This window comes from Hordeum vulgare, chromosome 2H, assembly GCF_904849725.1.
Source record: "Hordeum vulgare subsp. vulgare chromosome 2H, MorexV3_pseudomolecules_assembly, whole genome shotgun sequence".
NCBI classification, from domain to species: Eukaryota; Viridiplantae; Streptophyta; class Magnoliopsida; order Poales; family Poaceae; genus Hordeum; species Hordeum vulgare.
The window spans coordinates 193,277,299-193,298,296 of NC_058519.1; positions in this window are offsets into that span (position 1 = coordinate 193,277,299).

The window sequence follows — 20,998 nt, forward strand, 5'->3', positions numbered from 1 at the left end:
CGCCACCGCCCAATGTGAAATTACTCAAGTTGATTTTCTTCAAATGATCAATTTCCTCACAATGCGTTTTTCTTCAAAACAACTGTTCTTCATTGTGATGATTTATTACAAAAATCCTCACAAACACTTGATGACTTTCATTTGACTAGATAGACTGTGATTTCTAGTCCTCAACTGCATTCATTTATTGCTATTTCTTCAAGTTGATGTTTCTGCTAAGTGAATGTGATCGGACCCTACTTTCCCTCTATGCTATACTCATCCAGTCTATTCAATTCTTCATATGTGTTCTACTTGAAACTTTGTTCAAAATCCTCACTGCCTCCTTGTCAGCTGATGATTTTGTAACGAAAATCCTCAAATCTTCAAAAATTGTTTCTTTAAAGACACACTAACTGAACCCCCACTTCCCACAATCGGATAACCACGATCTCCACTATCTCCACCGCATCGTACAGGAGCTACACGTGTCGTGCGGAGACATAGAGGCAGGGGCTATTTGGTCCGACATTCTCGCGCCAACAGTAACTTTTGGCTATAAATATGTCCTTATCCCCCTCGGCATCCTCTTCTTCGCCTCATCGCTCTCCTGCCACAACACACTCCACCGAACCCTAGCGCCACCGCTGGTAGTCTCGTCGCCAGTGAGGAAGAGCTTCACTGCCTCGACTTCTCCGTCGCCGGAACCACGCCGGAGTCGGACCATCTTCGTCCGCCGCCGCCGTAGACGTCCTCTGTCGCTGAGTTAGGGTGCATTGGACACTCGAACGAAGAGCCTCTCCACACACAACTTTTTGTGTTCTTCGTGCGCATCTTCCAGGGTAAATATATCCCATTTTTACAGCAAGTTAGATCTAAAATTTTACATCTTCTATGTGAAATCTGTTTTTCCTCAAGATACGATACGCACTTTATTCCTCAAACACTACCTATCACCACAATCATTGATGAACTATGCTAAGCATCTAAGATTTTCACGAGATTCCTCAATTGTGCGAATTTTCGGATCGCTACAACTCTGGAACCCAAGAACAGGATGCTTAGGCAAATTACTCAACCACTGGTTATATTCCTCAAACTGTCAAACTTTATCATTTTCTTCAAATTTGAGAACGTAAATGACCTCTCAAATTCCACGCAACTATACTCTGTTCACAGGTACACACACGTCAGCTGATGAATCTCTTGGTTCTCATCACATTAACTCATTTGCAGCGTTTCTGGAAGAAACTCTTCAAGGCTCATCAGAATCCTCAAGAGTTCAAAATCATCAGCAAAATCCTCAACTGAAGAAAATGGAGGAAGACAGAAAACAGAAGGGAGGAAAGAAACTTGAGCAAAACACAGCTGCTGATATCCCTGAGGACATTTACTTGGACTATTGCACGCCTGATGAAAATGAGACAATGGCCAAGAGAAAGATACGGCTGTAGAAGATTGAACGCCGATGGGCGAAGGAATGGAAGGAGTACAGGTTTGTGACTCCTAAATATGTGAAGAAATTTGCTCTGAAGCCTCCTGGCAGAAGGGCCCCACTTGAGGATCATCAAGTAGCACATCCCTCAAGCCTCACGACCATTGATGACTATCCAGATGAGAAAGAAAAGCATCTGGCCAAGCTCAAGAAGCACGCAGAAGCTGTAGTGAGGAAATTTAATGAATCCTGAGCTGCTGCCTCAGGTGCTGCTAATTCCTCAGCTGCAGAAACCTCAGGCTCAGAAATTCCTCAAATGCAGTCTGTGCCATCAAAGCCAAGGGCTCCAAAGCCTCAAGAGAAGTCTGCTCAGGCTTCTGTCACAAAACCCTCAGCACCAAAACCCTCATTACCAAAACCTTCAACACCAAAACCATGAGAGCCAAAGCCCTCAGCACCAATCTCCTCAGTACCAAAATCCTCAGCTCCACCTCCAAAGCCTCAAGAGAAACCAGTATAGAAGCAAGTCGTGAAGCCTATGACCGCCAGCTCCAGCTCCTCACTCCCAGCTGCAACCAGCTCGGAGACAAAGTCTTCAACACCTCCTGCGAAGACTTTGGTAACTGCTGAACGTGCACCTCTGCCCAGCCCCAGCAAAATCATCACAGTCCCGTCTGCATCAGAGGGAAGTGATGAATTTGATGATGAAACCCTGCAAGCCATCATAAAAAACAAGCAAGAAAGAGTAGCTCAAGCATCATGCAGTGCCATTCCTCTGGCCATGGACCCCAAGGTCCTCCTTGACTACATCAATATCTGGTATGAGGACCCAAACACTCCTATTGATGATTTGAAACTTCCCCCTGGCATCAGCCACATGGTGGCCACTTTCATAAATGAAACCAAGTGGAAAGAACAGCAAGCCAGGCAGACAAAGGTTGGAAAGATCAAAAAGGAGAAATTCCTCAGGCAGAATCTCCTCAAATTGACTCCTGATGCACTGGTTACAACACAGGCCGAGCTGCAGAAATTGACTGACAAGTACGCCAAGCTGTCAGATCACAAAAGCCTCAAGAGAAATTCCATCAAGCTGGCCACTAGTGCTGTTGATGATTACAACAAGAAGGCCGCACCCCCAGCACCAACTCCTCAGCCCTTGGTTGAGGAGCCAGCAAATGAATCTCCTCATGAGGAGGAAACTCCTCAAGCTGAGGAAGTACACCAAGAGCGCCGTGTTGATGAACCGGCCATTGAAGAAATCATCATGGAAACTCCAACTGATGAATTTGCTGCCGCTGATGAGACTGCTTCTGTTTCAGCTGCTTCATCAAAGCAGGCTGATGACTCTGTTCCAGCTGGTTCCTCAATATCAGCTGAAGAAACTGTAGAGAGAACACCTTCACCAAAAGCTTCAAAGGTGAAAAAGATGATTCCATCTGCATCAGACGTGAAGAAAACAAGGGCTGCTGAAAAGGGAGCCAAGAAGAGAAAAGCCTCCTTAGCAGTAGAAGAAATAGAGGCAAAGCGCCTCAAAGAAATTGAAGAAACTGCTCCTCTGGACCCTGTGCCCCTGAATGTCGCTCCTTCCTATGAGATGGTCGTAATTGATGACCCAGCTACGAAGGCAGATGAGGAAATGAAGGATGTCGCCCCTGAGGAACACATTGACTAGGAAATTTAGATATACGACAGTCCTCAACCTCTCATTCCTCAGACAGAAAATGTTAAAGCATCAGGTGCACCAGCTGATGAAACTGCCTCTGCCACAAAGCCAGCTGAGGAAAAACAAGCTGAAAATCCTCAAGCTGATGAAATTCAACACTTTGAGCAGATTCCTCAAGATGAGGAATAGGCTGATCCAACTCCTCCAACTGAGAAAGAAGCAGAAATTCTTCAGCCTGAAGCTCAACCAGAGCAAGCACCATCTCCTCATCCTGAAGTACCAGCCACTGAAATTCCTCACCCTGAGGAAAATGCTGAAGAAAATGCACCCGCCCAAGACAATGCATTCATTGTGCTCAAACCAGAGACTGCTATTATTGTCTCCCCCTATTCCTCAGCAAAATCTTCAGCCAGTTCAGCGTCAGCCATTCTCCAAGCGTCCAAAGTTCAGAAGGAGAATTTCTTTGAAGAACGCACGTACTTCATCGGAGAGAACCCCTATGACAAGCCTCAAATGAGGCATCTGAATTTTTGGACTAGGACTCACATGAACTACAATGCCTCTGTGCTCTATGGACGAAACAAGATATTCCAGCACAGGCATATTCCTCATGTTGAGCTTGAAGCAATACCGTGCCTGGAGCTAGCCCTCAGTGTACTCCATGATGCAGGTTTGCTCCCAATGTGCTCAGACATATCTGACTGGAACAGCGAGTTAATTCTTCAGTTCTATGCCACTCTTGACATATCTCGCAACCCTGAAGACATCAACACTTGGGTGTTTGACTGGATGTCACAAAACACTCACTACAAGGCTCCTGCTATTGAACTCCTCAGAGAACTGCCCGTCCCAATTCCCTCAGAAGAGGCTGTGAAGCTTTATGGTGAGCGTGAGCTGCCAAATGGAATGATGGAAGTCCTCATGAAGCCTTTGGCTGAAGGAAAATCTTCAAGAACAACCTTCCTCGTCCACGAGCTCAAGTACACACCCAGGTCTGTCTACAGAATCCTCGGTAGTGTGCTCGCACCGATCAATGGCCATGACGATGAAGAAGATGTTGTAGGCCTCATGAAGAATATCCTCTTCAACATCATTCACGGTATTCCTATCAATATCCATGATTTCTTCTTGAGGAGTTTGGCCGACAATGCCATGTGCCCCTTTGATCACAAGATATATGCCCCGTGGATCATGAGATTCATCAGGACAAGGACATGCATCAACTTCCATGGTGATTGTCCAAACCATGTTGGTTATATGCCTCCTATCCGGGTCAACAACAAGACTTTCGAGCCCATTGAAGGAAAAGGAAAATCAGTGATTGAAGAAGGCAGTAGGCCCCTTGATGGCCAGTTCAGAGAGCCAGAAGCTTATTCTTCATGGGATGATACTGAGACTCGTCCAGCAAGCCCCGTTCCTCCTCGCGTGCTAAATACCAGAGGGCTCCTCCTCAGTCTTCACCAGAAGGTGGATCGCAACCACAAATGGGTCAAACGCCAGTTTGGTGCCATTGTGAAAACCCTCACTGAAACACAGAACTCTGTGAAGATTAACCATCACTATCTGCATGAGGTTTTTGATCGCACCTGGGCTACACTTGCACATCTGAAGACTCAGGCTGAGCTTGAAGAAATGGACTTTGAGCGAGACTTTGACTGGTCGTGGCCTCCCAAGAAGAAGTTCAGGTCCATTCCAGTGCCAGACCTTGAAGACAACTCCTTTTCTTAATTCCGCACTGCTGAATCTGATGAAGAATAGCTCGACACTGCTACCGGCCCAAGGAAGAAGACTACTCCCAAGAAGCATCACGGCTCTTCCTAAACCGCCAAGAAATGAAGTCTTCACGGGCGTTAGTCCTCAGTTTGTCCCTTTTTGTCACTTGATGACAAAGGGGGAGAAACTCGAGAGTTAGTCTTCAAGCGGGATATTTTTGGGGCTTATGAACTATATTTAAGTTACAAACTCTTGGCTCTTCTGAAGTTTTTATGTAATGGGTTGTAACTTAAGCCCGATGGTACTCTGACGCTTTTGAACGTTTTTCTTCGCATGCTTATTCCACAAGTTTTAATGCACGCATGCTGGAATTCGTCAGATACCATTTGTCATCACGCATCTTCATTTTCTTCATATGATATGTTACATATAAGCATGATTTACAAGACTCAGGGGGAGATCTCCATGATATAAATCATCAATGTGCATTTGCTATAAAAGCAAAATCATCAAAGTATGCACATCTTCAGGGGGAGTCTCTCTGAATCTTTTTTTCAAATTCCTCAAATGAGTATTTACACTTCATATTTTTGATCCCTATTGAAGACTTAACCTAATTGTCATCAACCACCAAAAAGGGGGAGATTGTAAGTGCATCTAGTGCCCCTTAGTGATTTTGGTGGTTTGAAGACTTATAGGTTAAGTATCTAATGTGTTTGTGAGTATACACATGATCTCTAAGTCATTGAGGAGTTTGAGATATTTAAAGAATATCAACCCCTAAAAATATGTGTCTTCAGTTGAAGAAATTGGTCTGAAGCTGAAGAAATGAATCGCGAGGAATCTGCGATGAAATTGATATTCCTCATGAAGATACTGATATTGAGAAGTCCGGTGGTTCCTAGAGAAAATCATTCTGAAGAATTTGAAGCATGAAGATTTACACTTTCTGTTTTACTTTCTTCGCATTTGAGTAATAGGAACACCGTACTGTTAAAGGGGGTCGAAGTTACACTATGGAATAAATTTCCTCATGATGCTCAACCGAAGCCTAATCCTACCAATAGCCTCAAGTGAGGAATATGAGTGACATGAGGACTCTCACAGTTGAGGGTTCCGACCGTTTCGATAACCACGTCAAGTCACTGGTCTTATCCACTCCAACGGTCATATTATTTAAGGGCATTAGTGTCAAATCATGTCGGGATGCTCCCAGGCTATAAATAGCCACCCCCACAACCACTAGCTGGTTGGCTGCTCCGTTAGAAACTGACACTTGTCATAAGAGCAACCCAAATTCCTGAGAGTCTTCGAGAGTAATTCATCAGTGAGGAAATACACCACCCACCTAAACCACAAACCAAACCTAGTGATTGAGCATCACTGAAGAAGTTGTTCCTGTGTGGAACTGAAGCCTTTTACCTTTGAGGACTGTGCATCCTCCAGACGGTTAGGCATCATGGTCTAGAGCGTTCCAGCAGTCAATTGTGGATTGTCGGGTGACCATGTTTGTGAGGGTTTGGAAGTCTGCCCTGAAGACTTACCACGAGTGTTGGGCGAGGACTGTGTGTCCTTAGCTCAAGGAGAATACGGTAGGGACTGTGTGTCCCGGGACTGGGTGTCCTTTGGTTTCAATACCAAGCCGCTCCAAACCAGATGTACGACTGTCACAACAGTTGGAACTGGGTCATCAACGACTGTCTTCACTGAGAAACGGGTTCTAATTCCTCAACTCTTTACTTTCCCTGTATTATGTGTTGATGACTTTCACTGTGACTGTTTGAAGAATTTGCTGAAGACTTTCTCTGAATTTCCTCAACCCCTAATTCTTCACGTTAGTTAATCCTCATCTGTATTCTGCGTGCCTGCTCACTGTGCAATCTGTTTTCACATTCTTCACTCTGAAATACTGTTGTTGTGAATGTTTGCACTTCTGATCCTTTACTGTTTCCGCTGTAAGTTAGTCATCAGTGAGGAATTTCCTCAAAATGAATTTCCTCAGTGATGAAATTCTATAAATCTCCTATTCACCCCCCTCTAGTCGATATAACGCACTTTCAGTTCTTTTCATACTTTTGATCATGGCACAAAGCAAAGCCCTTGACTAAGACACTCTTTATTGTATAGCTCGTAAGCTCGAATACATCGGGACAGAGACAAAAACAAAAGACTCAAACTAGACACTAAAGACTTATTCCTCTAAGAGAAGAAATAAAAACTGAAGAGGAAAGAACTAAAACAAAGGTAAAAGAAAAAGATATGAAGGTGATACGATACCAAGGCAACTCCCCCAAGCTTGGCAGAAGCCAAGGGGATTGCCCATACCAATGCTTAGTTTCCTTCCTTCGGTGGTGATGGTGGTGGAGTTGTTGAAGCAGTCTTGAGCTTTTCTAATTTCCACTTGAGCAAAAAGTTCTGCTCCCTTAGATCGTCATTTTCCTCCTCAAGTTTCAACACTCTATGTCAAAGCTCCTTCTTACTCTCCTGCAAGAAACGAGAGGGTATAAATATGGTCTTAGGCTTCTTCCTGGAGTTGGGGAGGCTTGACTTCTTGAACTCCACATGGGTGTTTGCAGGTTGAGGTAGAGGAGCCTCCTCTTCATCGAACTCGTTTGTTCCTTTCCCTTGGGCTCATAGTCTTCTTCCTCATCAGTGGTCCAGCCATATGGTTCCAAGTCCCCATTAATCCTAGAGTTAGCATGATCATCGGCCACATAGATCTCTTCTTCTGAATCTTGATAAGACATCTTGACCTAAATCTGCGACACACAACAAGCTCGAAATGAAAACAGAGGAAAACTACGTGATACGGAGATCAAAACCTTCGGGAGACTATATATTGATTTTTTTTGGGCCAGAAGGAGTCCTCCGCAAGAAAACGGAGTCCGGGAGGCACACGAGGTGCCCACAAGCTTGCCCTCCGCCACCAAGGGGGTAGGGGGCGGTGGCAGGGCTTGTGGCCGCCTCGTTCGCTCTACGGACTGCTTTTTATTTTTCTAATTTTCCAAAAATTCCAAAATGGAGGAAATTTCCTATTGGAAAAGCATCGGAGTCCAGTTTCTTACCGAAACAGATACATCTTCGTTTTCAAGGTCTCAAACAGGCTGATAAACATCCCTTATGTAGTCCTCTGGAGTTATGACATTGATGATATTGGTCTCAACATTTATGGGAGTACGAGAGATGTAATGCTTGATTCTTTGCCCATTTACCACTCTAGGAAAATTTCCTTCCGTGTTATTGATTTTTATGGCACCAGAACGATATACTTCCTCAATAACATAGGGACCTTCCCATTTAGAGAGAAGCTTGCCCACAAAGAATCTCAAACGAGAATTGTATGGCAAGACATAATCACCTACATTGAACTCTTGTTTCAGTATTTGTTTGTCGTGCCATCTCTTAACCTTTTCCTTGAACAATTTGGCATTCTCATATGCCTGGGTTCTCCATTCATCTAACAAGCTGATATCAAACAACCGCTTCTCACCGGCAAGTTTGAAATCAAAGTTGAGCTCTTTTATTGCCCAATAAGCTTTGTGTTCTCGCTCAAGAGGTAAATGACAGGTCTTACAGATGACCCACGAGTATAGGGGATCAATCGTAGTCCTTTCGATAAGTAAGAGTGTCGAATCCAACGAGGAGCAGAAGGCTCTGATAAACGGATTTCAGCAAGGTAATAACTGCAAGCACTGAAAGTAGCGGTAACAGGTGATCGTGTAGCGAGGTGAAACGTAGCAAGCAAAGAGTAACAAGTAACAAGTAGTGGCAATGGTGCAGCAAGTGGCCCAATCCCTTCTGCAGCAAGGGACAAACCTGAACAAAGTCTTATAGGAGGAAAAATGCTCCCGAGGACACACGGGAATTTCTGTCATGCTAGTTTCATCATGTTCATATGATTCGCGTTCGGTACTTTGATAGTTTGTTATGTGGGTGGACCGGCGCTTGGGTACTACCCTTACTTGGAGAAACATCCCACTTATGATTAACCTCTCTCGCAAGCATCCACAACTACAATAGAAGAATTAAGACAAAGTCTAACCATAGCATTAAACTAGTGGATCCAAATCAGCCCCTCACGAAGCAACGCATAAACTGGGGTTTAAGCTTCTATCACTCCAGCAACCCATCATCTACTTACTACTTCCCAATGCCTTCCTCCATGCCCAAATATGGCGAATTGTTATGTAGTCGACATTCACATAACACCACTAGAGGAAAAACAACATACAACATATCAAAATACTGAACAAATATCAAATTCACATGACTATTATTAACATGACTTATCCCATGTCCTCAGGAACAAAAGTAACTACTCACAAGACATAATCATAATCATGACTAGAGGTGTAATGAATAGCATCAAGGATCTGAACATAAACTCTTCCACCAAATAATCCAACTAGCATAAACTACAAATAGTAATCAACACTACTAGCAACCTTACAAGTACCAATCAGAGTCGCGAGACGAAGATTGGTTACAAGAGATGAACTAGGGATTGGAGAGGAGATGGTGCTGATGAAGATGTTGATGAAGATGCCTCCCCTCCGACGAGAGGAGTATTGGTGATGACGATGGCGACGATTTCCCCCTCTGGGAGGGAAGTTTCCCCAACGGGATCGTCCTGCCGGAGCTCTAGAGTGGATCTGCTCAAGTTCCACCTCGTGGTGGCGACAAAACCACGAAAAAGCTCCCTCTTGATTTTTTCCAGACCAGGACGCTTCATATAGCAAAACAGGGGGGCTAGTGGGCCTTCAGGAAGCCCACAAGCTTGCCCACCACCACGAGGGGTGGTGGTGGCGGAGTGGGGGGCTTGTGGGGCCCTGGTGGCCCCCCTCCGGTAGTTCTTTCGCCCAATATTTTTAATATATTCCAGAAAAAATCCACGTAAATTTTCAGGGCATTTGGAGATGTGCAGAATAGTGGACTAGGATTTGCTCCATTTCCAGTCCAGAATTCCAGCTGCCTGAATTCTCCCTCTTCAAATAAACCTTGCAAAATAAGAGAGAAAAGGCATAAATATGGTACCACAAGTAATATAACAGCCCAAAAAGAAATAAATATCAACATGAAAGCATAATGCAAACTGGACATATCAACTCCCCCAAGCTTAGACCTGGCTTGTCCTCAAGCGAAAACCAAGTTCCATAAACATGTCCACATGTTGAAGGACGAAGGTATCGATAAAACATAATACGTACATGAGGCCATCATGATCACACATAGGACAGTGATATATCATTAAGATTCTTATGGGAAAGTAACAATTCCTTCACAAAGCAAAGCATGAAGCAAAAACCTTACCGAGAAGTAACCAACAATAGTCCATAGTCATTGAAGCAGTTGCAATTTATCACAACTTCAGAAAGAGTCAAATAACAGCTTGTGAGGCAAACCCACATACTCAACCATCTCTTTTGTTTTCCACAATTGTTACAACTCACGTGGTACTCATGGTGTCAAAGTTTCAACTGGACACAGAGGAAGATAGGGGCTTATAGTTTTGCCTCCCAACGGTTTACCTCAAGAGTAAAGTCAACAATAATAAAGCATGAGTACTCAACTCCAAGTTGATATATGAATATAGATCTTTCCCAAGCATGTAACGGTAGCCAAGAAAAGGAAAATAGGGAATTGGTGAAGATCACCATGACTCTTACAAGGGTAAAAAGTAAAGGCACAAGATAGGCCCTTCGCAGAGGGAAGCAGAGGTTGTCATGCGCTTTTGAGGTTTGAATGTGTGTCCTCTTAGTGCAGAGGAACGTCACTTTATATTGCCTCCTGTGACAAAGAACTTTCTTATGCAGTCTTTCGCTTTTATGTCTTCCTCATCACAGGTTCGTACAAAGCTTATTTTCCACACACTAATAGATCATACATATTAGAGAGCAATTTTTATTGCTTGCACCGATGACAACTTACTTGAAGGATCTTATTCAATCCATAGGTAGGTATGGTGGACTCTCATGGCAAAACTGGTTGGAGGTTTATGGATGCACAAGTAGTATCTCTACTTGGTGCGGGAGTTTTGGCTAGTATGAGGTGGAAGCAATCGTCACATGCTAAGGGATCTCTAATCATATAACGTTGTTTGAAACCTAGCAAACACAATTCATTATGTTGTCTTCCTTGTCCAACGTCTACTCCTAGGCATGTAATAGTTTGGTGAGTGCTCACAATTGTAAAAAGTGTCTAAGATGATATATTTATATGTGAACCTCTCTTTACTTATTACTTGTTATTAATTGCAACAATGACTAACGTCTATGTTGATTTATTCTCAACAAGTTTCAATCATCATACGTGTCATAAGTGAAGTCATCACTTTCCATAAGATCGTCTCATGATCTTTCATGCTATCGTTCTTTTCATACTTTTGATCATGGCACAAAGCAAAGCCCTTGACTAAGACACTCTTTATTATATAGCTCGTAAGCTTGAATACATCGGGGGAGAGACAAAAGCAAAAGACTCAAACTGAAAACTAAAGACTTATTCCTCTAAAAAAGAAATAAAAACTGAAAAGTAAAGAACTAAAACAAAGGTAAAAGCAAAAGATATAAAGGTGATACGATACCAGGGCAACTCCCCCAAGTTTGGCAGAAGCCAAGGGGATTGCCCATACCAATCCTTAGTTGTCTTCCTTTGGTGGTGATGGTAGTGTTGTTGTCGCCTTTGATTCCAAGAGAGCTATCAATCTTTGATTTATACCTTTGAGATCTCTGACATGGTTTTCCACCAAAACAACTTCGCGAGAAAGAGAAATATTGCGAGCACGAGTTATTTCGCAAAACCTCAAGAGTTCAATCAAGTATGGAGACAACACGTGGAGGAAGGGTTGGAGAAAATCAACTCCTTCAACGTCTTCAATGTTGAACATAGGTTGAACTTCCTCCCTAGCTTGGGTTTTCTACTTAGCTTGGGCCCTGGCTTCCGTGACTTCTACTCTTTTCAGATCAGCATCTATTTCCTCATGAACTTGGTGAAGATCATTCTCCCCAAAAGATTCCTGAGACATCTTTGCTCTAAATCTGTGGCAGACTACAAGCTCGAAACGAAAACAGAGGAAAACTACGCGATACGGAGATCAAAACCTTTGTGCGACTATATGTTGATTTTTTCTGGGCCAGAAGGAGTCCTCCACAAGAAAACGGAGTCCGGGAGGCACACGAGGTGCCCACAAGCTTGCCCACCGCCACCAGGGGGGTGGTGGCGGAGTGGGCCCTTGTGGCTGCCTCGTTTGCTCTCCGGACTGCTTTTTATTTTTCTAATTTTCCAAAAATTCCAAAACTGAGGAAATTTCCTATTGGAAAAGTATCGGAGTCCAATTTCCTGCCGAAACAGATACATCTTCGTTTTCAAGGTCTGAAAGAGGCTGATAAACATCCCTTATCTACTCCTCTGGAGTTATGACATTGATGATATTGGTCTCAACATTTATAGGAGTACCAGAGATGTAATGCTTGATTCTTTGACCATTTACCACTCTAGGAAAATTTCCTTCCGTGTAATTGATTTTGATGGCACCGGAATGATATACTTCCTCGACAATATAGGGACCTTCCCATTTAGAGAGAAGCTTTCCTGCAAAGAATCTCAAACGAGAATTGTATAGCAAGACGTAATCACCTACATTGAACTCTCGTTTCTATATTCATTTGTCGTGCCATCTCTTAACCTTTTCCTTGAACAACCTGGCGATCTCGTATGCCTGGGATCTCCATTCATCTAACGAGCTGATATCAAACAACCGCTTCTCACCGGTAAGTTTGAAATCAAAGTTGAGCTCTTTGATTGCCCAATAAGCTTTGTGTTCCAGCTCAAGAGGTAAATGACAGGCCTTACCGTAAACCATTTTATACGGTGACATGCCCATGTGATTCTTATAAGCAGTCCTATAAGCCCATAGTGCATCGTCAAGTTTGCTAGACCAGTTCTTTCGAGATCTATTGATGGTCTTTTGTAGGATCAACTTGATCTCCCTATTACTCAACTCCACTTGACCACTAGACTGACGATGATAAGGAGATGCAACTCTATGGTTGACATCATACTTAGCTAGCATCTTACGGAAAACACCATGAATGAAGTGTGAACCGCCTTCAGTCATCAAGTATCTAGGGACTCCAAATCTTGGGAATATGACTTCTTTAAGCACCTTAATAGAGGTGTGGTGATCAGCATTTTTAGTGGGGATAGCTTCTACCCACTTAGTAACGTAATCCACAGCAACTAAGATGTGAGTGTACCCATTGGAACTCGGGAAGGGTCCCATATAATCAAAGCCCCACACATCAAATGGTTCAATGACAAGTGAATAGTTCATAGGCATCTCTTGACGCTTACTGATGTTCCCTGTCCTTTGGCATTCGTCACAAGACAAGACAAACTTACTGGCATCCTTGAAGAGAGTGGGCCAATAGAAACCTGATTGCAATACCTTATGGGCAGTTCTATCTCCAGCATGGTGTCCTCCGTAGGCTTCAGAATGACACTTCTGCAGGATATGTCCCTGTTCATGTTCAGGCACACAACGTCTAATAACACCATCTACTCCTTCCTTATAAAGGTGAGGATCATCCCAAAAGTAGTGTCTCAAATCAAAGAAGAATTTCTTCTTTTGTTGATAGGTGAAACTAGGTGGTATGTATTTGGCTACGATATAGTTTGCATAATCGGCATACCACGATGCACTAAGTGAAGTGCAGATAACATTTAATTGCTGATTAGGAAAGCTATCATCAATTGGTAGTGGGTCATCAAGGACATTCTCTAGCGTAGACAAGTTATCTGCTACAGGGTTATCAGCACCCTTTCCGTTAATGACGTGCAAATCAAATTCCCGTAGCAGGAGGTACTTAATAGCAGCATGATCAGAGTGAATAGTGACTTTGGAGTCAACTATGTAAGATCTGAACTTTTCACATGCAAACACGACTGCTAAAAATTCCTTCTCCGTAGTGGCATTGTTTCTTTGGGCACTTTCTAGAGTTTTACTAGCGTAGTGAATGACATTCAACTTCTTGTCAACTCTTTGTCCTAGAACAACACCAACAGCATAATCAATAGCGTCACACATGATTTCAAAGGGAAAGTTCCAGTCGGGTGGTTGAACAATAGGTGCGGTTATCAAAGCCTTCTTAAGTATATCAAAGGCTTCCTCACAATCCTCATCAAAAACAAAAGGAACATCCGTCTGCAAGAGGTTGGTAAGAGGCCTAGAAATCTTAGAGAAGTCTTTAATGAACCTTCTATAGAAACCAGCATGACCTAGGAAACTTCGTATACCTCTGATATTTGTGTGTGTTTCGATAGCCTTTCTAGCATTTGGTCGATGAACGACAAAGGATAATGATCTTTCCTGGTTGCCTTGTTCAGTTTCCGGAAGTCTATCACCATTCTATAGCCAGTAATAATCTTTGTGGGATTAGTTCATCCTTATCATTAGGAACGATGGTGGTACCTCCCTTCTTAGGTACGCAATGTACTAGACTTACCCAATCACTATGAGCGACAAGATAAATGATTCCTGCTTCTAGAAGCTTTAATATTTCTTTTCTAACGACCTCTTTCATCTTAGGATTTAATCTCCTTTGATGATCAACAACTAGTTTAAAGTCAGGATCGGTTTTAATCTTGTGCCGACATAGAGTAGGACTAATACCCTTAAGATCATCAAGAGTATATCCAATAGCAGCGCGGTGCTTCCTCAGAGTCCTTAGTAACTTCTTCTCTTCGTGCTCTGAGAGGAGAGGACTAATAATGACAGGATATATCTCCTTCTCACCAAGATATGCATACTTAAGAATATCAGGCAACTGTTTAAGCTCGAACACATGATCACCCTTTGGTAGGGGAGGATCCCCAAGTAGTTCAACATGCAGATTATTCTTGAGAATAGGATATTGTTCTAAGACAATTTTATCTATCTCATCTCTCTCCTCCATATGCATATCATTTTCATGCTCAAGCAGATATTTCTCTAAAGGATCCGTAGGAGGTATGACAATAGAGGCAAGAGCAATAATTTCATCTCTACTAGACGACTCTCTTTCATGGGGTTCTCTTCCAAACTTGGAGAAGTTAAATTCATGAGACACACCCCCGAAACTAACTGTGACGGTCTGCTTAATGCAATCAATGTGAGCATTGACAGTGTTGAGAAAGGGTCTACCAAATATGATGGGACAAAAGCTATCTTGTGCAGTACGAAGGACGAGGAAATCAGTAGGATACTTCGCCTTACCACACGGGACTTCTACGTCTCTCACAATTCCCAGAGGGCAGATAGTGTCTCTATTAGCTAGCGTAATAGTGACATCAATGGGTTCTAACTCAGCAGGTGCAGTCTCATCTTTGATTTCATCATATAGAGAACGGGGTATTGCACTAACACTAGCTCCCATATCACATAAACCATGGTAACAGTGATCTCTATCTTAACAGAAACAACAGGCAGGCCAACTACAGGTCCGTGTTTGTCCTTCGCGTGAGGTTTTGCAATTCTAGCGGAGTCCTCACATAATTTGATAACATGCCCATCTATGTCTTCGGCTAAGAGATATTTGATAATAGCAACACTAGGTTCAACTCTAATATCTTCACGGAGGTTCAAGTGGTCTAATGTAACCCCTACGTATCACAGTTGGAGCTTTAGAATAATCCTTTATCCTAGCAGGGTATGGTGGTTTCTCAGTGTAAGTACCAGGAACAACAGGATCACTAAAAGCAATGACTTTCTCCTCAACTAGATTGGTTTTGGCTATGTTGCTTTGTACAGGAGGATGATATTGAAACCACTTCTCTTTGGGAAGATCAACATGAGCAGCAAAAGATTCACATAGAGAAGCTACTATCTCAGAGTCAAGTCCATACTTTGCGCTAAAATCTCTAAAAGTGTTTGTCTCAACAAAAGATTTAACGCAATCAAACTGGAAATTCATACCTGACTCCTTACCTTCCTCCAGCTCCCAATCTTCAGAGTTGTGTTTGATTCTCTCCAACAAATTCCACTTGTGATCAATATCCTTCTTCATAAAAGAACCAGTACAAGAATTGTCAAGCATGGTATGATCTTCATGAGAAAGCTGAGCATAAAAGTTTTGAGTGATGATTTCTCTCGAGAGCTCATGATTGGGGCATGAATATAGCATTGATTTAAGCCTCCCCCAAAATTGAGCTATGCTTTCCCTGTCACGAGGCCAAAAGTTATAAATAAAGTTCCGATCACGATGTACTAAATGCATAGGATAGAACTTTTGATGAAATTCCAATTTCAACCGATTGTAGCCCCATGATCCAGTATCATCACATAGCCTATACCATGTCAACGCCTTATCCTTCAAAGATAAAGGAAATAATTTCTTCTTTACCTCATCCTCGGGCAAACCTGCAAGCTTAAATAAACCACAAACTTCATCTACATAGATTAGATGAAAGTCTGGATGTGAAGATCCATCTCGTGTAAAAGGATTAGCCAGCAGTTTCTCAAGAATACCCGAAGGAATTTCATAAAATCTATTTTCAGTAGGTACCTCAGGTCGAGGAACAACTCCTCATGCTTCCGTTCGTGGTGAACATATCCCGAAAAACTCCTCAAAGGAACAGTTTCCATAGTGACAAGTGACAATAAATTTCAGCACAGTATAAAAATGTTTCCTTACCAATTTCCACTTACCAAAGGCGCTTCACTCCCCGGCAACGGCGCCAGAAAAGAGTCTTGATGACCCACAAGTATAGGGGATCAATCGTAGTCCTTTTGATAAGTAAGAGTGTCGAACCCAACGAGGAGCAGAAGGCTTTGATAAACGGATTTCAGCAAGGTAATAACTGCAAGCACTGAAAGTAGCGGTAACAGGTGATTGTGTAGCGAGGTGAAACGTAGCAAGCAAAGCGTAACAAGTAACAAGTAGTAGCAACGGTGCAGCAAGTGGCCCAATCCCTTTTGCAGCAAGGGACAAGCCTGTACAAAGTCTTATAGGAGGAAAAACGCTCCCGAGGACACACGGGAATTTCTGTCATGCTAGTTTCATCATGTTCATATGATTCGCGTTCGTTACTTTGATAGCTTGATATGTCGGTGGACCGATGCTTCGGTACTTCCCTTACTTGGACAAACATCCCACTTATGATTAACCTCTCTCGCAAGCATCCGCAACTACAAAAGAAGAATAAAGAAAAAGTCTAACCATAGCATTAAACTAGTGGATCCAAATCAGCCCCTCACGAAGAAACGCATAGACTGGTGTTTAAGATTCTATCACTCCAGCAACCCATCATCTACTTACTACTTCCAAATGCCTTCCTCTAGGCCCAAATATGGTGAAGTGTTATGTAGTCGACGTTCACATAACACCACTAGAGGAAAAGAGAACATACATCATATCAAAATACCGAACGAATATAAAATTCACATGACTATTATTAACATGACTTATCCCATGTCCTCAGGAACAAAAGTAACTACTCACAAGACATAATCAAACTCATGATCAGAGGTGTAATGAATAGCATCAAGGATCTGAACATAAACTCTTCCACCAAGTAATCAAACTAGCATAAACTACAAAGAGTAATCAACACTACTAGCAACCTTACAAGTACAAATCGGAGTCGTGAGACGGAGATTGATTACAAGAGATGAACTAGGGATTAGAGAGGAGATGGTGCTGATGAAGATGTTGATGAAGATGCCTCCCCTCCGACGAGAGGAGTGTTGGTGATGACGATGGCGACGATTTCCCCCTCTGGGAGGGAAGTTTCCCCAGCAGGATCGTCATGCCGGAGCTCTAGATTGGATCTGCTCAAGTTCCGCCTTGTTTTGGCGGCGAAACCACGAAAAAGCTCCCTTCTGAACTTTTTCCGGACCAAGACGCTTCATATAGCAAAAGAGGGGGGCTAGTGGGCCGTCAAGGAGCCCACAAGCCCCCACTCTGCCACCAGGGGGTGGCGGTGTCACGGCTTGTGGCGCCCTGGCAGCCCCCCTCCAGTAGTTCTTTCGCCCAGTATTTTTTATATAATCCCAAAAAAATCCACGTAACTTTTCAAGGCATTTGGAGATGTGCACAATAGTGGACTAAGATTTGCTCCTTTTCCAGTCCAAAATTGCAGGTACCTGAATTCTCCCTCTTCAAATAAACCTTGCAAAATAAGAGAGAAAAGACATAAATATGGTACCACAAGTAATATAACAGCCCAAAAAGCAATAAATATCAACATGAAAGTATGATGCAAAATGGACGTATCAACCCTCCTCCCTCCTTCAGCCAAGAAGCCTTTGTCGCCGCCGTTCACTCCATGTGCACGGCTGAATCTCCTGCCACGCAAGGGAGATGGGGAAGAAGATGGTCTACATGAAGGGTAAGCAGTCAGCTGAGGCGAAGACTTGGGCTGCTGATGAGAAGAAGAGAAGAATAGAGGAAGCGGAGAAGTGACGATGGGGAGACGTGGTTTTATCCCCATCGAATCTGGACGTGAACACCTTGGTCGCAAGGTATGCCTATATGTGGGGAACAGAGACAAAAGGGCACGGGGGGCCCATAGTTCTGCGAGACAAAGACGCCATCAGATTCATACCGCTTCTTCTGCGCGTACATCTATTGTGGCCTCTCTCCCCCCTTTTCTGATTTCTTCTGCACCATGATGGTGACATATGGAATCCACCTCCTGGATTTCAAGCCCAACGCAATGGTGTGCATGGCGGTCTTCGCCCACCTGTGCAAGAACTTCATCGGAGTCGCCCCCAACGTGGATTTGTTCAGGCACTTCGTCACTCCCCGAATAGAGGACTAGAATCATCGCTCAGGGAACGTCAGCTGGAATCCCCGGGCTAAGAAGGAGGGCTGGGGGTACCTCTAGGGCCAATACCGCGGGAAGTGGGGAGAGTGGAGGGGTGATTGTTGTTTGATCAAGGACGCTGAAGCTCCCAAGTTCTGTTCTGCACGAACTGCTTGTGTCTCGCGCAACAACGACAAGAGCAGCTTGGGTCTTTCCAATGACAAGCTCCGCCTGACGCTTAATAGGATCACCCACCTCAAAGCTGGTGGGTTTACCATCCAGCATGTAGGGGCTGATTTCCTTCAGCGCCGCATTGCCCCACTTCAGAAGAGGATAGGTTCGAATGGGAGTTGAACGGTCCTACCGAGTGGATCCGGCTATACCCACGCACTGTCAACAACCTGACGGTTTACGGACAAGGCTGGTTGCGCGGCCAACTATTTAGTGACATGGGGACGTCCCATCTGCCAGCAGGGGTCGTCCCCTTGAATATCAACAGTGCCAGGAACCAGATTCTGTAGTGGATGCCAGATTGCAACGCCTCCGGGGTTAAGCCACATTGGGCCTTGCCTTCCCTGGAAAACGAGATGGTGTGGCTCTCTAGCTTGGGGCAAAGGGCCTCCAAGCAAAACGAAAACCTGACTATGCCCACCAGGGATGCGGAGAGGGCTTATATTGCCGCCCGAGTCACAAAGGACAGATAGGTCAGAGCCGCTAAGGGAACGACCTCTGAGAGAGAGGAGGAGTCGAGAGAAAGCGACTCTTCTTGGAGGAAGAGGAGAATGTTTCCCCGGAAGAAGCTATCGGGTTGGAGCTTGCCGGGGTTGGAGCTTTCCTGATCGAGGGGGAGGCAGAGAAGGCGAAGGAACCGGTAGCGCAAGAAGAGGGGCTCGAAAAAGGCCATCATGCTCCAGAACCAGGGTGGCGCCTTCGCTGGTGCGTTGGCCGGGAAGCGGGAGCCCTCGCACCTCCGCGAGCTCCCTCGAGTAGGAGGAAGAAAACCTCCAAGGGAAAAGGACGTGCGGTAGCAAGTCGCCAGTCCCCCTGCCTTTCTCAAGCCTGAGTCTCTCCTGTAAAGCGACGGAGGGTTATAGGGGTGGACCCCAGTCCCCCGTCAAGCCGAACTTCTCTAGCGGCTCGCCGCTGGCGGAATCTCCAACCCTGCTACCAAATCCCGCCCTCCGACTTTGAAGAGGGGCAGAACAACTCCACCGCCTGCATCATACGAGCTGGGATCCATGCTCATGGCTTCAGAGTAAGTTCTTTGACCACCAGCGTCGTCAAAGTTCTTCTCTTTTTTTGATGCCTTGACTGATTTCGCCTAATCATCTGCTTGACAGGGATGAGGACGAGGAGCCCCTTGCACATAGGTAAAAAGGGCCAAATCCGCGGCAGGGTAGGATTCCCCGGCAGACACGGTCCTGGCAGGATATGCAAGGGAGAACCCCACGTCTAGCCCTCGGCTAGCCTTAACCATGAGGTCCAGGCTCAATCTCCGTCCCGTGTCGGTTATGAAGAGAGGCATCCTCCTACCCTTGACAGGGAGACGAGAGAGGTTCATTAGGGGGAGGCTGCCAGGAGGGGCCTTCCCTTCAAGGCCTCTCTACAACTGTCGCCATGGGGAGGGATTCTCCGGCAAGGGCTTCCACCGAAGAGCCTGCCCGCACGGCCGCTACTATTGATGAACCGGAGACGGACCGTCCCCCAACAGTTGATCTTGCCGAGGAAACAGATATTCCTGCGCGACAGACCCTATCAAGTACCCCACTTGTTTGAGATTTTGTTCCTTTTGCTTTTTTGCTTTTCTTTTGATCAACTTATTGACTCTTATCTTGTTCTCCATTGTGTTCGATCACAATATCGTCATCCGAAGAACTAGAGTTGTTGGAAGAGGTGGCTGGTAACGGGAAGGCCGCCGCCACGGAGGCGGAGAAGATTGCTGCCGCGGAGGATCGGGGCTCGGTTGCCAGGGAACTTGAGGAGTCTGTCGAAATAATAGCATCAAACACCAGTACCTCGACTGCCCCAACCTTGGTGATTGAACGGAAGACCCCCCCTTGAGGCCCTAGGACCCTTTCCTCTATGGTATCCTTTGTCGTCGTCACTACTACCCTCCTCGGACTAGCTAGCGATAGTCACCGCTTCGTTGTGCCCTCCAACTCGAGACTTATCTCTCTCAGCTGGCATAGACATTGTCGAAGGAATCGAGCAAGTGCTGGCACCGCTGCATCAGAAAGTCAGAGGGGTTGATGACTCTGCCGACAGCGTCAGGGATCTGGCCTTCTTGGAATCCATGGTTGATGGAATTAAGGACATGCAGAGTACGTACAACCTCAAGGGGTAGGAAGCCAAGGAACAGTGCGAGCAGACATGCCTTGTGGGTGAGCAGCTGAGGTGCAAGGGAAACAAACTACAGGAGTGGTACA